Genomic DNA, 17211 nt, shown 5'->3' with positions numbered 1-17211 from the left:
TTCTCCACCACATTGTGGGTCCGCCACCACCTTGCGCGCCACCCACATTGCGCGACCCTTCTCTTCTCTTCTCTTCTCTTCTCTTCTCCACCATCACCACTACCCTTCTCTTCTCTTCTCATTTCTTCTCCACCATTTGAGTGGTTAATTAGGTATGAATTAATTTTGTTTTTAAGTTACTTTTGTTTTTCTTGATTGAATTAAATGATTAATGTGCAATGTGGGTTTTGGCAATTGTAGGAAGAAGAGGCTAAGGAAGGCAAATAAAGTCCCAAGTAGCTCTTTTCTCTTCATTGCTCGTCGTTGGTGTTAAGAGGTAACTAATAAATAGTTTAACATGTAGACAAAGTTGATAATTTATTGAATGTATATGTATTTTTTATAATGTATATATATATATTATTTATTGATATGAGATTGTATGAAAACGCAATCTGATTTAGCTATATATATGAAAATATATAACTAGTTGTTTGAATCATCATCATATATGCTTAGATACCCGTTCAAGACTTACTCATTAGGAGTAAGTCTTGAATACTCCCCGGTTTGGGACTGTTCTTGGACGTTTGATCTCACTTAGGTGGTGGCCTGGATGTGTGTCTTCTTATCAATTCTGAGGAAAATCTTGGCTTATCGTTTCGCTACATTGTTCTCTGGGTACATATGTAGATAAGCAATTATCTACATTGTGTACTTGGAGAACTGTAGGGAAATGCTGCCGGATTTTCCTTAGAATTGAAAAGTTGGCATATATTCACTAGTGAGATTAGACGTCCAAGGATGGGTTAGGTTGGAGTGATAAGGACCTTTGACTGCATGCATACAATTGAACATGTGACTATCTTAGCTTGTTGTATACGTGTGTGATTTGAATATGTGAGTGTGTGTACTTTAATAATGATTGATGCATTATAATGAATGTTGTGTTTAATTATTAGAGGTGGTCTTCTTGAATGAGATGGATCGTACTTGGATGTATGGTAGTCGTGAATCGATTGAGTTTGTGAATGGGGTTTTGGAATTCTGTAGAAGTGCATTAGAATATCAAACATCCTCTGGAGCAGTCGACTTTTATTGTCCTTGTTTGGATTGTAGAAATGTGAGCAAGGTTAGTAGTATACATGTGGTTAGGGAGCATGTCTTTCGCCGTGGGTTTAGGCCTCAATACCACGTATGGATTTGGCATGGTGAGCAGGGGAGGTATATGGGAAGCTCTGGAGTAAAGAATGATGTATGTGAAGAAAAAAAGAAGGATGATGATGAGTTAGGGGATGAGAATTTGGATGATGAATTTGGAGATGATGATAGGGATCGGGTAGACGAGATGATACACGAGGTTGAAGATCAGTCGTGTAGACGACCTCGTATTTTTGAGTCTATGTCTCAGGCTGCTGAAAAGCCGTTGTATCCAGGTTGTACAAAGTACACCAAACTTTCCGCGGTGGTAACACTGTTCAACATTAAGTCGAACGCTGGTTGGACGGACTCTAGTTTCACATCGTTGTTGGAAGTTTTAGCTGAGATGCTCCCTGATGGAAATGAACTGCCAAAGTCGTACTATTATGCGAAGAAGCTGATGTGTCCTTTGGGTTTAGAGTACGAGCGGATACATGCTTGTCCTAACGATTGTGTGCTTTATCGTAATGAGTATGAGCATTTACATGAGTGTCCACGTTGTGGATTGTCGAGGTACAAGCGTGAAGGAGCTGGAGGTAGTGAAGGACCACCAGCCAAGGTGTTGTGGTATCTACCCATAATACCTAGATTTAAGCGCATGTTCTCAATTAAAGGAGATGCGAAGAATTTGAGGTGGCATGCAGATCGTAGGAAGAAAGACGGTCTGCTCAAGCATCCGGCTGATTCGCCTGAGTGGAAAACTATCGACAGGGTGCATAAGTCATTTGGTAATGAGGATAGGAATCTGAGGCTTGGATTATGTACGGATGGCATGAACCCTTTTGGCAATCTCAGCTCGCAGCATAGTACATGGCCAGTAGTTTTAGTGGTTTACAACTTGCCTCCTTGGTTGTGCATGAAACGCAAGTACATGATGTTGTCGCTTCTTATATCGGGGCCCAAACAACCTGGAAATGACATAGATGTATACCTTCAGCCGCTTGTTGAAGATTTACAGAAGATGTGGAACGAAGGAGTGTTAGTATTTGATGCGTATGCTAATGAGATGTTCACTCTGCGTGCCATGCTTTTTTGTACTATGAACGATTATCCAGCTTATGGGAACTTATCTGGGTATAAGACTAAAGGAAAACAACCTTGCCCGATTTGTTTAGATGACATGAAATCTACACACCTTAAGGGCTGCAAACATGTGTATATGCGCACACGAAGGCTCCTCAGCCGCGACCATCCCTATCGGTTTAAGAAGAAGGCATTCGATGGGACGGTTGAAGAAGAAGTTGCTCATAGACCATTAACTGGTACTGAAGTTTATAATCAGGTGAAGGGCATTGAAACAGTCTTTGGTAAACCTGCTAGTGAGGTTGATAGACCTACAGGATTATGGAAAAAACAGTCCATTTTTTGGAAACTCCCATATTGGAAAGATCTAAAGGTCAGACATTGTTTGGATGTCATGCACATAGAGAAGAATGTTTGTGAAGCTATTATCGCGACACTTATGAATATTCCGGGCAAGACAAAAGATGTTAAGGCGTCACGACTTTACTTGGAAAAAGAGGGGATTCGACCAGAGTTGTGGGCTCAGAAAAGGGACGGAAGGAAGAAGAAAAGAGGGAGGAAAGGGTTGATGATGAAACTCAGAAAAGTAAAAAGGTGGAGGATTCGGAGAAGAATTATTTGCCACCAGCTTGCTACACGATGTCGCGTGCAGAGAAACGGATTTTTTGCGAGTCATTGTATGGCATTAAGGTCCCTACTGGCTACTCATCGAATATGAAGCGCTTTGTTACCTTAAATGGTGAGTTGAAGTTATCGAGTATGAAATCGCACGATTGTCATGTCATGATGCAAGTATTCTTACCGATTGCAATTCGTGGGATACTTCCAAAGCATGTGAGGCACACCATTACAGAACTGTGTTCATTTTTTCATTCAACAGCAAAGTCCTAGACCCGTCGACCCTCGATTCCTTGCAGTCAGAGTAGTTGAAACTCTATGCAAATTTGAGATGTATTTCCCCCCCGCATTTATTTGCCATCTCATTGTCCATCTAGTTCGAGAAATTAAGCTGTGTGGTCCAGTGTTTTTGAGGTGGTGCTATCCTTTTGAGAGATATATGGGAACTTTGAAGGATAAAGTTCGAAATCCTGCACAACCAGAAGGTAGTATAATTCAAGGGATTGTGGGTGAAGAGATCAGTAATTTTGTGGCTGAGTATTTTGCTAGTGTTGATCCTGTTGGACTTCCGACATCCCGACACGAGGGCAGACTTGAGGGCAAGGGTACAATTGGTTCAAAATTGATCACACCTTCCGTAGAAAAGCGTAAACAAGCTCACTTATTTGTATTGCATCACGTACCAGATGTCCATCCTTATTTAAGTGAACATATGGAGGAATTACGTGTTAGCAATCCTGGAAAAGGAGTGAGGGCATTGACGCAAATGCATAACAAGACTTTCATTGATTGGTTTCATAAACGAGTACTCAATGATTTGGATGAAAGTGTTCCTGAAACAGTCAAGTGGTTAGCATTTGGTCCTCGTGAAGCTGTACGCTCTTATGAGGGTTATGATATTAATGGGTATACGTTTTGGACTGAACGTCAAGATCTGAAGTCAAGATCGCAACAAAATAGTGGTGTTTCACTTGTGGCGTCGTCTACACAATATGCAAGCTCGAAAGATAAGTCTTTCAACGCATATCTCAAGGATTCTTTGAACGCATGTTCTCGTAGTGGATATAAGATCATTCTTCTTCCTTACATTGAATCGTATGCTTCTTAAACTCACTTTTTAATTAATTAAATTGACCTATTAGTTGTTCTACGATAAGAATAACATTTTTATTGTTGTAGGAACCATTGGACACTGATTGCAATATGTTTGTCAAGTAACGAAGTCTACCACTTTGATTCTTTGCGTAAAGGAACAATACGGTCCTTACTAGTCAAATCATTGTTAAATAGGTAGCCTAATCGAAACTATATGCACACTTAGCTTATTAAATATTAAATGTACATCTAATCTTATGATAATCTATTGATGTAGTGTGATGAAGAAGCTTACTGCATCTGGACTTCGATAAGGAAAACCTCCTGTTTGGTATTTAGTCGAGGTAACATGAGTAATTTTTTGCATCCTTTTATAGAAACACATAATACACATCTAACATGTCATTTATTGCATCTTTGGTGAATTTTAGTGTCCGGTACAAGAAGGTGGACTTGCGTGTGGGTATTACGTCATGAGGTTCATGCTCGATATCGTCAACTATTGCAAAGATGTTGGTGATCTTCGAAAGGTATGTAACTTTTAGGTTTCCAATTGTTGTTTGTTGCATTTCCGGCCTATTTAGGCCTTTTCGCTCCCAAAATGTAGTTATGAAGTGATTTAACCTCAAATTCTCTTTGAACATGATTATATGAGGCATAATATAACTAGTATGTAGATTCTTAGGCTTGCATATGTTGTTGGTTGCATTTCGGGAACGAAAAGGCCATTTCCGACCTATTTTGGCATATTTTGGCCTTTTCGCTCCCAAAATGTACTTATGAAGTGATTTAACCCCAAATTCTCTTTGAACATGATTATATGAGGCATAATATAACTAGTATGTGGATTCTTAGGCTTGCATTTGTTGTTGGTTGCATTTTGGGAACGAAAAGGCCATTTCCGGCCTATTTTGGCCTTTTCGCTCCCAAAATGTACTTATGGAGTGATTTAACCCCAAATTCTCTTTGAACATGATTATTTGAGGCATAATATAACTAGTATGTAGATTCTTAGGTTTGCATATGTTGTTGGTTGCATTTCGGGAACGAAAAGGCCATTTCCGGCCTATTTTGGTCTATTTTGGCCTTTTCGCTCCCAAAATGTACCTATGAAGTGATTTAACCCCAAATTCTGTTTGAACATGATTATATGAGGCATAATATAACTAGTATGTAGATTCTTAGGCTTGCATTTGTTGTTGGTTGCATTTCGGGAACGAAAAGGCCATTTCCGGCCTATTTTGGCCTTTTCGCTCCCAAAATGTACATATTAAGTCATTTAACCCCAAATTTTCTTTGAACATGATTATATGAGATATATTATAACTAGTGTGTAGACTTTTAGGCTTGCATTTGATTTTGAAGGGAAGGTATATGTCATTTTTAGAAGTACTAACTACGGTAAAATGATGAATTCTTATATATGTGTTTATTCCTTGGTTGTTTTGCAAGGTTTATGCGAATTCCACACCACGTTTGAGGAACTTCACCAAAGAAGAAATTGATGAAGTTCGGGATAAGTTGGCATCCCACATTACCGATGATTGCATAGGATGAGATTTAGCTCGAATGTACTAGTTTCTATCAATCCTATGTACACTTTTTACATTATTAAATATATATGAAGTTAATAATTACCTTTCTCCACTTGCATTGTCATATATTATCGTATTTTAATTTGCGCTTTTTTTTTTGTCCAAGGGAGGTTTTGGGTGGGGGTGGGGTGGGGTGTGGCAGGGTTGCAGGGGTGTGGCAGGGGGTGGGCTGGGAGGGGGGCAGTGGGGTGGGGTGGGGTGGGTTGTGGGGTGGGGGTGTGGGGCGTGGTGGCTGGGTGGGCAGTGGGTGGGGCTGGGGGTGGGCAGTGGGGTGGGCAGTGGGTGGGGTGGGCTGGTGGGTGGGGGCTGGGGTGGGCAGGGGGTGGGCAGTGGGTGGGTTGGTTGGTGAGGGCTGGGGGTGGGGGCTGGGGGTGGGCAGTGGGTGGGGGGTGGGTGCAGGGGTGCTGTATGTGCTGGTCAGGTGTGTGCAGGTGCAGAATTTTTTTAAAAAAATAGGAGAAGGGCTGCGCTAGTTCTAAAAAGCGCAGCCCTTTTATGAAAGAAGGGTTGTGCTTTTTAGAACTAGCGCAACCCTTCAATGTAACTAGTGACACTATATTTCAAATAATCTTACCAATATTGTATGATTAATATTTTAGGTGAAGGTCCAACCTTGATAAATATAGTGATGGGTAAATTCGGACAGAGATATTATAACTTTGTTGTGGATGTTAGTGCTTGGTGTTAGAGTTACCTCTGCTCTTACTAGAAAGGATCATATATCCTCTTAGGAACAGTTTTTTGCTTCCTCCACCAAATGGGTTGATTTTCTTATCTTGCTAGGCTGCTAGCCAAAGTCTGAATTCCTTGTGTTTGAAAACCATTTACAGGAGGTTATGGTTGCAACCTCAAGTATATGTTGGCACCAGCATGCGAAGTATTGGGGTGTTGCAAGGTTTTTACTCGGTTTGAATTTCTTTCTCTCCTTCATTTATGTTCTTGCAAGTGTGAATATGTTGTTATTACTTAACCTATCCCTCCAAAAAATTGCAGCATCTGGTTATATATGCAGAAGGGACCCAACTGATTATTGCACAAGTATTGACAAACTAGATTCCATGAAAGACGGAGCAATTTGATAGAGCTTATTGTTTCCTGGATAAATTGATGTTTTTAAACATGTAGGTTCTTTTCTTTACAGTTGTTATTCTTCTTTCCAGTTCCACAGTCAAACTCAGTTTTCTTAGTCAACAATTTCCCATAGTTTGTTTTTAGGTTCATTCTGTTATTTTCTGAGGGATAGTTGCTCTAATGTTTCCTTGATTTTTCAGCAGAATTTTGCCTTTCTGTGGTTCTTCATTGGAGGGTTATGACATTTAAGATTAGGAATATTGCCTTTATGTGGTTCTTCATTGGATGGTTATGGCATTTAAGATTAGGAATATTGCCTTTCTGAGTCTTCGAATTCTTCAAGGAATGTTTCGAAGGTATTTTTCACTCCATTGAATTTCGATCTTTTCGTCGATTTCGTCATTTTTTCAATTCTGGATTTGTTTTTGGTAATATTATGACTGTTAAAATGATTACTGTATATGTTTTTCCTGATTTATTAGAAAATATATTTCAACGGAATATTTTAATGCTTTTGTGCTTTATCTCTGAATATTATATTTATTCAGGGTATACCTGTTGAAATGGTAGCTGCGGGTGCTGAGCACAGTGCTGCTGTCACAGAAGCTGGTGAGGTGTATGGCTGGGGATGGGGACGATAAGGAAATTTGGGCTTAGGTGACAGAAAGGATCGCTTAATTCCCGAGAAAGCTTTGTCAATTGATGTATGTTAAGAACCTGTGGCTCTTACAATTTGTATCACAATAAATGTCAATTAATTTGCTTAATCTGATATGCTCCTTGTTTTACTGTCTAAAAGTCATCTAAAAAGTTGTGTTTGCAGACTTGAAAGATCTTCTCTAATTATACTTGATTGATAACCATTAAATGAACATTATACATCCCTAGATACCCTTCCGGTTCCGGACTCCAATAAGGATAGCGTGAATTGTACTACAATGTTTTTATGGAGAAGTGCTTTTCTTTTGGCAATCATGTAATGGCAACCGTATAAAGATTTAGGGTCAAAAAAAGACTACATATGATTGAGTTCTTGAATATCTTATTACTGGAAAATTGACAAGTTTACTACAACTCATTTGTATTTGTATATAAAGGTAAAGAATAACCAATGATTATTTTAAAAGTAAGTATCTCTGATACTCCATTGTCTTTCTGACAATAATTTAGGGCTCCATATGAAAATTTAAACAAAGATTCCTGTTTACTACAACTCGATTGTACCTCTGCAAAATCTACAGTTGACTTTATTTGATATTTGAACTCTGAAGAGTGGTAATATACTTCTCTTATGTAGTTAAATAGGGTAGCCTTGTGTTCTTTGAAAATGTTAATTACATCTTATACTTTCTCTGTTGTCATTATCATACATGACAACAAACTCGGTTATTTCACATCGCAGGGTATAAAAATGGTTCTTGTTGCATGTGGATGGAGGCATACTATAATTGTTACCTCTTCAGGGAGTATATATACTTGCGGATGGAGTAAACATGGTCAACTGGGGCATGACGATTTTGAAGATCACTTAACTCCCTTTAAGCTGGAAGCTCTTAGTGGCCAAATCATTTCTCAGGTTACATGCATTGACTCACTGTTTTTCTCCAACTCTTCATTACATTATTGTCACCGTTATAATTATACATAAGTTGACTGAGGGAAGGGGTTCAGGTTGTTGGGCCTTTGGAGGGAAGGTGAATTTATGTTTCAGTTGTGAAAATTTGCTCAAAAAGTTGGTACACGACACCGAGCTAAAGGGCTCGCTGCTGTTGAAGTCTGGTCTGTTTGAGTTTCTTTTTATTCTGTATTTTATTTTGTTGATACTTTTTCTGTTATAGTAGTTAAGGCACTTTATTTCCTTGAAGTACTAGACACTGCATTTGTACATGAAACCATACACTGCATTTGCTAGCTTACTCTTGACCAACCTTTCCCTTCTTAACAAAAGAAAATGGACTATAGAAAATACTAAATTTTTACTTTCATCTTATACTAGCTAGACTGGCTTGCAATGCTCGGAGCAAAAAGAAGACAAGCAAAGGGCAAGACAGAGAATGGTGGATGAATGGATGAAGTATCACCAATTGCCTCAACCTTTAAAGAAGCAAGTGAAGGAAGCTATTCAATCTGAATGGAGCGCTACTCTAGGCACAAATGATGAAACTATATTAGATTCACTCCCATGGGTTACTTTCAGCGGCTGTCAAATCAAAGACCAGAGCTAAGCCAGAGAAGGGCAGTAAGGTGAAGTACATCCCAAAACAAAGAAGTGCTTATTGAAACTCATGGGAATTTATAGGTGGTATAGCAAATGTGCAATTTTTCATCTACTATATCTTACATTCTTAGCAGAGGTTCAATTTTAACAGCAGGTCTTCTGTCCGAAAAATTTTGAGGGAAGTGATTATTTGGTAGTAATCTTTTTTATTTTCTGGTCACAGGATGCAGTGAGGTTTTTTTTTAATTTCCTTTTTCCCTCAATAGGTTGAAATTTTCTATGTAATAAATTGGTTTTTTTAGTGTTATTGCAGATTTTACCCTCTGGCTTTTGGCTGGCAACATAAGATTTTACTCTTCTCTTGTATCTTTGAAATGTGAAAGTGTATAGCTGCCATAGCTTAAGATGCTAGGACTAGTTGGGACCTAAACATCATTGTCAAAAATTTCTAATTTTTCCTCCTTTTCTTACGGATCGGATCGATGGTATCTGTGTATATAGGATGAGTGCTTTCTTCATGTCCCCATCTTATGGGTGTTTCAAATTCGAAAGGTGTTGCTGATATTGAGGGTAAGATAACTAGTTAAGTTGATGGCTTGGGTATGTCATATGTGAGAAGTTTACTAGATTATGCACCGGTAAGGGTAGTAGAATGTTGGGATTTAGAATATTTAAGAAGTTGGGGAAGGCTAGTAAAAGTGTTAAGAAATTATGTTTGGTGGAGCACATTGCACTTGACAGAAGAGAATGGGTACAAATAATCTGTGGACTTGTTCCTGTTGCAATTAAGGCTTTGCATTGTTTGTTTGGGTGTATCAGATTACTTGTAAAATCCCTTTATGATATACCTCTTCATCTTCTTTTTTGTCCTTTTCTAAAATCCGTGCCATCTTTTCTAGTAGTATTTTTTTTACTCTCTATCAGAATAAGTGTATACTAATTTTTTTTTAGACACAGTTTTGCTACTTAGTGTACCAATGTATTTACTTAGAGTTTGAATGTCAATATAACAAAGATTCATTATAACACTTCTGCTCAACTTCTTGCCTAGGCTGCTGCTAGCTTGCATATGCTGGCAGTAGCAGTGGCATATTTTTTTTAAAAAAAAATAGCCAAGTGCTCCGGTTGAGAAGAAAAAACCGGAGCACTTGATTCACAAGTGCTCCGGTTTTTTCTTATCAACCGGAGCACTTGAATTATTTTGAGCATATAATAATCACAAGTGCTCCGGTTATTAATACAACAGGAGCACTTGTGAATCTAAGTGCTCCGGTTTTCAACCAGAGCACTTGATAAATGCTCAAGTGCTCGTATGGCGTCTGCTACGGGTCAAATACGGAGCACTTGTACAGTTTTTAACCGGAGCACTTGTTGTTTTTTCCACTAGTGTTTATTGGGAAAAATTGGCCTCTACCACGTCCATCCCATCAACCCACGATAATTACCACATCCTCTCCCACGACCTTTGTAATTATCAAATCCACACCTTTGTACAACATTTGCTTCTGGTGGATAAGAACTTTCTACTACATTTATTTCATGGGAGGCTTAAGACTCCATAGGTCTAAGATTATGATTTTTCAATAAAATATCATTATTTTGTTCAGCTACAAGCAACATTGACATTAACTCAACATGTTTTAATTTGAATCCTCTTAATATGTATTGTTGTGCCAATACTATATCATTGGTGTTAAACGTGGAGAAAGTATTTTGGCATAGATTCTTCCGTAATGGAATGATCATAATATTTCAAGAATGACACAATTCTAAACAATGTTGAATTTAAATCACTGACTATTTTGAAATCCTAGAACTTCATATTGATGGAGTTAAAATGTGCCTTTGAGAAGAGCATACTTTTTCATTCCCATATCATTCAGTTAAGCTATCCCATAGCTCTTTAGGAACCTCCCCAAGTAGATCTTCTTTAAAACTGTCATGTAAGTGATGCTTGAGAAGGAATAAGACTTTTGCCTTTTCTTGTTCAGTTTCTATTTTAACAGATGTGGTTGATATAGTTGCATCCTTTTGTTGGTATATGACACTTTTAATATGTTTGATCCCTTGGCATTTGATTCATTTTGGTGTCCACTGTAAAAATTTATGTCCAGGTAGATCTAGTGTACTCGATTGTCGTTCATTAGATATCTCATTTTCGACTACAAACATGTAAATATATATGAAATTTGTAAATGATAATAAAGCATATTTATAAACTCTCATTGATTTATATCATTATAAATATTATGGAAAGAAATATTACAAACACATATTACATGTAAAAATTTTCGTATCTAACAACAATCAATTTTTTAAACAAAGCTAAAAATGAAAAAATATATGATAACAATAAAACTATTATATGATACATATTAAAACAAAAAGTTCTTGTAAAATGCATAATTAATGAAAAATTGTATGCATCTTGGACTATTTCGCCGAGGGGAGTTGTGTTTGGGTTTTATTTTTGTGTTAAGAAGGAAATAATTACCCCATTAGTAAGGCTATTAAAGTCATAACAAGGGATCAATAACACCGTAACATCATAAAATTTTCTTCAAAAGAAGAATATGAAGGTTGGTTGTTATTTTTGGGATTCATGCTGGTCGGAAAAATAATGGGGTTGAAAGGTGGTGGGACATGGATAGATTTGGGATAAAAAGTGAATATAAGGTAAGAAGTCTGTGCTGATAAGACACGAGTAATCTAGTTATTGAGAGGTAATTGTCAAATTATATTTTACAATATATAAATATATACATGTTGGTAATATAAAAATAATTATTTAATAGTATAGGAGAAAATAGTGCACATAGTCAGGATGAACCATCTAGAGAGATAGATAGAGATAGAGAGAGTTAGAGAGAGTATGCGTGTGAGTGAGTGGGGAGGAAAGGAGGGCGACAATTTTTTTTTTTTTAAAATATTTTTAATCATTTTTCTTTTTCTTTGGTTCCATCAGTTAGGTTTACTTTGGTTCATTTTTCAACATTTTTCTTTTGAAAAGGATTCATATATATATATTTTTTAAAAAAATCGTGGTAACATGTGCTAGCCCTTGTCGCCAAGTGGCTCATACTGCTCATCACCATGCTAAATATCATATTTGTGAATACATCCCAATGCCAGCCAACTACTGTATTCTTTTGTCGTATTAACTAAAACTAAATGTTTCTTATGCCAAATAGTTCGGGAAGGTTGAGCTCCATACCTTTCTAAGAACTTTGTGAAAAAAATTACAAAACTATGTTTTAGAAATACGATACGTGCTAATCAAGAGTTAGATAACACTCTAAAAACTTGGAAAAGGATCAAGTAGACATTAAGAAACTTTTCTGTCAAAGAAACTTTTTAGTCGTCAACACATCATAATCTTTCACATTAGAAAATGAAGCACTTCTTTTGTAAAAAGAAGATTTCCCGAACATATGAAATGCGTTATATTTTTGTCATAGGCATATTTGGCACGAGTTCGATGTGATAAGACATCGTATGAGAATCCTATTATCTCGCAACCAACAAGAGAATATCGTGGGGAGTGAAAGTTTGTTCCTACAACCAAGGAGTTGGTTACCACTAGTACTATCATCAATGAATAGCCAAACAACATCTTAGATATTTTTACAAATATTCAGTTATTACATGGAGGCACATGACAAAGTCAAAGAATTGCCCCCACTTCATGGGAACATTCCACATAAGACTCAACTAACTCCTCCTCTATCACACTACTATATATTAACACCCTTGAGTACCATTGAAAGGGAGGGAAACACATCCTGAAAAACAAACAACTACAAGCATATAGGTTTTTCCCTGCTTTTTCATAGACATAAGGTCATATTCCACAAAGACCCTGACCCCAAAGCTACTATATTTTATCTCTTACATGTACAAAGCACCATTCGTTTCCTACTGTGTGTTCCAAATACATAAATATCTATATTTACAAAGCGAGGAATATCACATCAAAGAAGCAGTTCTATAGAAATTCTACCGTCGATACAAGTGTCCAAGTGATATAATTATCTCTTCATATATTATCATTTGTATTCCATTATGTCAATTTGTTAACATTTCAGTAGTCGTATACATGGATAAACAATGTACTAGTAATTGCAATGACTTTAACCCCCGAACCATAGTGGATTGGTGGTCTCCAATCCACCCGCGGTTTTGACCCACCTTCATCGGGGTTTTCGCGTCATAATTTCTATCATCACTAGTTTTATCATCAATGAAAAGCCAAACAACATCTTAGACAATTTTACAAATCTTCAGTGATTACATGGAGGCACATGACAAAGTCAAAGAATTGCCCCCACTTCACGGGAACATTCCACATAAGACTCAACTAACTCTTCTTCTATCACACTACTATATATTAACACCCTTGAGTACCATTGAAAGGGAGGGAAACGCATCCTGCAAAACAAACAACTACAAGCATATAGGTTTTTCCCTGCTTTTTCATAGACATAAGGTCATATTCCACCAAGACCCTGACCCCAAAGCTACTATATCTTATCTCTAACATGTACAAAGCACCATTCGTTTCCTACTGTGTGTTCCAAATACATAAATATCTATATTTACAAAGCGAGGAATATCACATCAAAGACGCAGTTCTATAGAAATTCTACCGTCGATACAAGTGTCCAAGTGATATAATTATCTCTTCATATATTATCATTTGTACTCCATTATGTCAATTTGTTAACATTTGCAGTAGTCGTATACATGGATAAACAATGTACTAGTAATTGCAATGACTTTAACCCCCCGAACCATAGTGGATTGGTGGTCTCCAATCCACCCGCGGTTTTTACCCACCTTCATCGGAGTTTTCGCGTCAGAATTTCTTGCCTTCTCTTTCTTTATTTTTGTCACTTAAATTTCGTCCTTTATTATTTTTATTCTAGTCTAGTTATCGACGTCCCAACCAATGATCTTCCCTTGTGCGATTTTTGGCATACAAAATTTTCACAACAAAGAAAACATTTATTTGATTAAATTAGAATGTATTCTATTTTTCTTTGATACTTATTGTAGATGTATAATTTTCGATTAATGAAATTTATTCTTTCCGTCAAGAAAATCAATCACGCTCTATTGCAAGAAATTCCTTTCCAGGTCAGTCACCCCGACCAAAAGAAGACGACTTAATTCTCTTAAAAATAAGAGTTTTTTTGTCAGAAAGGACCTAATAAAATACAAGTTTTGTGGGGAAGGACCTAATAAATATTTTTTTTTTTGTGAAAAAGGACCTAATAAAATACTTTTGATTGTGAACAGGAACCACTTTATGAATTTTCGGCGAAATTTACCATTTACCGGCGTTGACCCTTTTTTTTACCCCTAGTTGATTCTTTAATGTTCTGTTTCTATTACCGTAAAATTAGGGAGGAGAAGAGAAATTACCGTAAAATTAAGAACCCTAATTTGCGATTTTGGGAAAAACACATAATATGAGCTCTAAATTTCAAAAACCCTTAAACATTGAGAGAGAAAAATTTGAAGAGCAAAACATACCTTGGATTTGATGAAGGTTGCAGGATAAGATCAAATAGGTTGATGCTTCCCTTCAATGGAGATTGCGCTGTTGGGAGGAAAGTGTGAGAATTCAATATGTTTGGGTCAGTTCAAATAGGAACAAAACATTAAAGAGTCAACTAGGGGTAAAAAAAAGGGTCAACGTCGGTAAATGGTAAATTTGGCCGGAAATTCATAAAGTGGTTCCTTTTCACAATCGGAAGTATTTTATTAGTTCCTTTTTGACAATTTTTTTTTTATTAGGTCCTTCCCATAAAACTTGTATTTTATTAGGTCCTTTCTGATAAAAAAACCTTAAAAATGAAAATGAAATTTGTTTCATCTAAGATCTGGCTAAATCAATTTGAAGATTTGCTTAATGGTTCAACAAGTTGACAGTGGCCTCATTCCGTTGTATATTCGGCGAATGCATTTTCGTTCCATAAAAAACCGTCCTATATTTTATACATGAAGTCAAGCATCACAAGCCATCAAGATTAACGTCATGACTGATGACAGTGTAGAAAATATTAATTGTTTTACTTATAGTATGGTAGGAGCGCATATAAAACTCAAATCAATAAATGAGAGGGACTTAGGGAGCAAGTTGAATATGCTGCTTCCAGGCCTATTCTGAATTAAGATTTAGGGGAACATGACATGAACTCTCTTGATGTTGAATTTCTTCTGTGGTAGGTGAAGGATGCAACACATTAACAGAATTCAATAAAACCAATATTTTATACAAAGCTTATCGGGGAAGACATATCTTAGTCATTTAGGTCATGTTCTTTTGGATTTATTTTTAGGTCAGTTTAGCGCAGTTCAGTTCATTTCAGTTTAGCCAAAATAAGTTTAATTCCGCGAAAATAAGTTTTGTTCAGTTCAGTTCAACCAAAATAAGTTCAGTTGAGTTCAGACAAAATAAGTTCAGTTTAGTTCAACCAAGATAAGTTCAGTCCAGTTCAATCTTGTCTAATGTTGTAATTATTATTTTTGTTTTTAAGATTACTATTAATATTTTTATTATTAATAATATTATAATTATAATAATGATGAATTTTTATATTTTTAATTTTTTTATCTTGTTGATTTTCATTATTTTTTTAATAATTTTTATTAATATTAATATTATTATTAATAATTATTAATTATTACTATTTATTAATAATATTATAATTATAATAACGATGAATTTGTAATATGTAATTTTAAAATTTTGAGGAATTTTCATTATTTTTATTATTATTCTTAGTTATTCATTATTATTAATTATAATTAATTATTATTTATTATTGTTTATTATTATTTATTATTATAATTATAATTAATTATTATTATTTACTATTTATTATTATAAAATAATAATAATAAGTATTGATAATATTATGCTTAATATTTATGGATTATTATAATAACAAGTATTGATAATATTCAGGTAATACACTTCAGCTCAGAATGAGTTTAATTCAGTTCAGTCAGAATAAGTTCAAAAGGAGAGGGCCTTAGAATGATTGAGACAAGATTGTTATCATTTTATGGGCAGATATAAACCTTGAGTATATATAGGCTTACACTAATAGATGTTTCGGGTTAAAGTAATAGATGTCTAGACTAAAATGATAAATGTATGGGTTAAAGTGATATGTTACATGTTAAACCGATAAATGTTTGGGTTAAATTGATATGTTATGAGTTAAACTCGTATATCTTTGGGACAAACTAATAGATGTATGGCTTAAACTGATAGAAGTATGACTAAGACTGATAGATGACAAGCTTAAACTAATACGCTTCCCATACATGTCTTGTAGTGAAACAATCTCGTACAAGACGTTTCGTATTTTATATTAGAAAAATACTACTCTATCACACTTACAGTATAAGACACTTATTTTGTTTGAAAGTTAGTACATCCATGTCTTTTTATTTTACATATTTTGACTTTCACTCCTTCTAATGCAAAATTTTTAAAATTGATTTCTTTAGCTATTAATAAGTTAAAACATTAAAAAATTATATTTAAAAAATATATATGAAGATAAATTTTAATAAGATCTTATTTGATGGCATTTAACCTTATGTATAAATAATGAATTATGATGAAAGTGAAGTATGTGAACTGTGTCAAATCACAAAATGTGTATAATAAAATGAAAAGGAGGAAGTACGCCATAGTTTTATCAAATTAAGAAAAAAAACTAGGTTGTTATGAAAATACTAGGCGGGTAGGCAAAAAACTAGGCGAGAAAGAAAAAAGGCCGTCCGTATTTTTCTACGTTTAAACATTTCTGAAATATCTAAATTTTATATTTTTTTTTAGTATAAAACGAACCAATTTTTGGCTTCCACCATGATGGAAATGACTGTTTTATTTCGTTTTCATGAATATTTTAAAAACATTAAAAATTCGAAAATTAAGAATAGGGATGAGGAAAGGGAGAAAGAGGAAGAAGAAGAGGAAGGGTAGGGGGTTGCGCGTGCCCGGGGGAAGCTACATCGGGAGGGTGGGTGGTGACTGGGGGAGCATGGACGAAGGAAAAGGAAAGGGGGAGGGGCAAGGGAAGTGAGAAGGAAGGGGCGAGGGAGGCGATGTGGCAAAGGTCAAGGGGGGAAGAGGGTAGAGAGGGGGCTGGAGGGTGAGCGACGGTCTGCGGGTAGTGGGGCTGGAGGGTGGGCGACGACCTGCGGGGAAGGGGGCTAGAGGGTGGGCAACAACCTGCAGGGAGTGAGGCTGGGAAGGTGGGGGACGACAGGGGCGCAGGGACGAAAGGAGAGGAGAGGGAGCAGGGGCGAGGGAGGCAATGGGGGCAGGGGCGAAGAGGGGAGAGAAGGGGGGGGGGAGGTGATATGGGTGGGGCTAGAGGCCTGTAGTGG

At 36.3% G+C, this 17211-nt stretch overlaps 1 long non-coding RNA gene and 1 other non-coding gene across 3 annotated transcripts; both read left to right on the top strand.

The window, feature by feature from the left end:
* Positions 1-4201: 4201 nt before the first annotated feature.
* LOC130589660 (uncharacterized) lies at positions 4202-5472 on the top strand. The gene is made up of 3 exons (XR_008967255.1): positions 4202-4259; positions 4347-4445; positions 5368-5472. It is a non-coding gene; the product is annotated as an uncharacterized LOC130589660 (long non-coding RNA).
* Positions 5473-7104: 1632 nt separating this feature from the next.
* LOC104907774 (uncharacterized) lies at positions 7105-9755 on the top strand. Of its 2 annotated transcripts, none has more exons than XR_007269160.2 (3): positions 7105-7285; positions 7984-8157; positions 8582-9755. It is a non-coding gene; the product is annotated as an uncharacterized LOC104907774 (transcript). The 2 variants fall into 2 exon arrangements; XR_007269159.2 differs by having other exon boundaries at positions 8578-9755.
* The last annotated feature ends 7456 nt before the right edge of the window (positions 9756-17211 follow it).

This window comes from Beta vulgaris, chromosome 8, assembly GCF_026745355.1.
Source record: "Beta vulgaris subsp. vulgaris cultivar EL10 chromosome 8, EL10.2, whole genome shotgun sequence".
NCBI classification, from domain to species: domain Eukaryota; kingdom Viridiplantae; phylum Streptophyta; class Magnoliopsida; order Caryophyllales; family Amaranthaceae; genus Beta; species Beta vulgaris.
Note: the sequence above shows the minus strand (reverse complement) of the source record. Positions and strands in the feature narration are given on the sequence as shown.